The sequence below is a fragment of the Nomia melanderi genome, unplaced genomic scaffold, assembly GCF_051020985.1.
Source record: "Nomia melanderi isolate GNS246 unplaced genomic scaffold, iyNomMela1 scaffold0411, whole genome shotgun sequence".
NCBI lineage: Eukaryota > Metazoa > Arthropoda > Insecta > Hymenoptera > Halictidae > Nomia > Nomia melanderi.
Genome location: NW_027475526.1, coordinates 1 through 2500, shown reverse-complemented (window position 1 = coordinate 2500; position 2500 = coordinate 1). Strand labels below are relative to the sequence as shown.

Sequence of the window (2500 nt, the reverse complement as noted above, 5' to 3'; positions counted from 1 at the left end):
TCAATCGAATTTCATAAAAATCGCTCAAAGGCAAAAAAAACAAAGTCTAGAGGAGAGTGCGTTCGAACACAACAATATTCATATTATAACGTATATAAATGATAAATATACCGCGACACGCGCGACTCCGTATCGTCGCGAAAAATCGTTCGCGAACGCGTCTTATGCGCCTCACCAGTGGTCTCTGCTGCGTCGCGTGTCTATATTCTCTTTTTACACTCTTCTCCTTCTTCTATCACATTTTACTCGATCGCGAAAAAGACTCTCGCTAGACGATCTCGCGCTCCGGTTAACTTTAACGCCCGTCCGAGAAGAATTTTCGGGGACTGGACGACCGAAGCGGATCTCGCGCGGTCTCGCGATCGACAGTGAAGAGAAGTGCAGAAGAGGAAAAGAAGACACGACAAACACACACCATGGGGCGACCGACGCGTTCGTTTCAACGCTTTCGCACAAAGTCGGCGGCGGTTATATATTTATATCATTATATTCCGGCGGACGGGACGCGACGTTCGAAAGCCTCGCCAAAGAGGAGCTCCTGCCTCTTCCTCTCTCTTTTCTACGAGAAAAGATAAACGTATTTTACGGGGATACGGAAACGTTACCACGTGGTGTCACACACGATCGTCCGTCTCTTCTCTATAGCAGAAACCGATAAAAATACACCTCCCGAAAGAGAGTATATGGTGATTCTTTTTATATATATATATATTCGAAATACAACTGAACGTGGCGGAAGCGCACGGTGGTGGTCCAGCGAGGACACGCGACGACGGGGAATAAGAACTATTCGACCCGTTACGAATACGCATGCTCGTCCCGCACGATTTTAACACACACCGTGTTTTTCTCCAGTCGTCAAAGCGTTCGTGCGTCGAATTCGAAAAATAAAAAAAAAAGAAAAACACCTTTTCTCTCTCTCGGGGTAAAAGAGTCGATGTGTATTGTGTATAAAGGTTCTGCGAGAAGTCTCGTTTTGACGTGTGTTCCGCCGATAACGACGATCCTCCGAAACGGGGATACAGAAACGTTACACCTCACAACACGATCTCCGTCTCTTCTCTATAGCAGAAACCGATAAAAATACACCTCCCGAAAGAGAGTATATGGTGATTCTTTTTATATATATATATTTCGAAATTCAACTGAACGTGGCGGAAGCGCACGGTGGTGGTCCAGCGAGGACACGCGACGACGGGGAATAAGAACTATTCGACCCGTTACGAATACGCATGCTCGTCCCGCACGATTTTAACACACACCGTGTTTTTCTCCAGTCGTCAAAGCGTTCGTGCGTCGAATTCGAAAAATAAAAAAAAGAAATACACCTTTTCTCTCTCTCTCGGGGTAAAAAGAGTCGATGTGTATTGTGTATAAAGGTTCTGCTGCGAGAAGTCTCGTTTTGCCGTGTGTTTCGGTAACGACGATCCTCCGAAACGTACATCTCATTCGTAAGAGAGGAAGAAAACAATCTCCCTGGGGCCAGTCGGTAATATACCGACATACGACGTGTCGTGCACATCCGTCTCACGCACGGTATACAAAATATGAATAAAACGTGTGTAGTCTCTCTCTCTCTCGACTTCTTAATATTTTCTTTCACCTCTGACGCATCATTTCAGGTGACGTCGGGAGCGCGGGAAAAAAAATTTTTCTAAACACACGAAACCGTTCATCTCACGAACAGCCGAAAAAGTTGTCGCTCAGATCCATATCGCAGTGGAGCGGTATCCGCGGGCGGTCGTAATTGAACGACGCACGACGCCGCGAACACTCACGCGAGTCCATACAAACGATTCCGATCGTTTTGCAACAACTAGAACGTACACTGTCCGTGAAATTCACAGAATTTTCGCGTGTCCGCGACAAACGCCGACGAGACACCCATCGTTCGCTCGTACGTAGCATCCTTCTCTTAACCCGACTCAGAAACGTTCTTTGCGCCCTTCGGTAAAAAAACGTTCGATCCGAAGAGGTGAACGACGGCGGGGATTTGACAGAGCTACGCAAGCAGTGTATGGTACGTAAACGACCCTCAGCCAGGCGTGGTCCAGGAATTGTATCCGTGGACCGCAATGTGCGTTCGAAATGTCGATGTTCATGTGTCCTGCAGTTCACACGTTGACGCGCAATTAGCTGCGTTCTTCATCGACCCACGAGCCAAGTGATCCACCGTTCAGGGTAATCGTATAAATTTTATATTTCACATATATAATTTTATTCTCATTTGTTCGACCTAATATCTCTCTTCTTTCAAAGAGAAGATAAAAGTTGATACCTGAATCTCCGACCAGCGCGCGAAGGAGATTCAGGCGTCGCCTTGGAGACGACACCGAAGCCTTTCGAGACGAAAAACGTTCAAGTAATATGTATATATTTCTCGACGTTCCGGGCGTATAGTGCATTCAAAAACCCGCGAAAGACGCAGAAGACTCGCACGCGTGGAAACGACGGGGATATATTTTGTATCCTACCCGATACTGAATCCATCGCGTGCAGT

The 2500-nt window shown here is 46.8% G+C and overlaps 1 non-coding gene across 1 annotated transcript; it reads right to left on the bottom strand.

The window, feature by feature from the left end:
* Positions 1-2029: 2029 nt before the first annotated feature.
* LOC143176192 (5.8S ribosomal RNA) lies at positions 2030-2184 on the bottom strand. The gene has a single exon (XR_013000777.1). It is a non-coding gene; the product is annotated as a 5.8S ribosomal RNA (ribosomal RNA).
* Between the last annotated feature and the right edge of the window lie 316 nt (positions 2185-2500).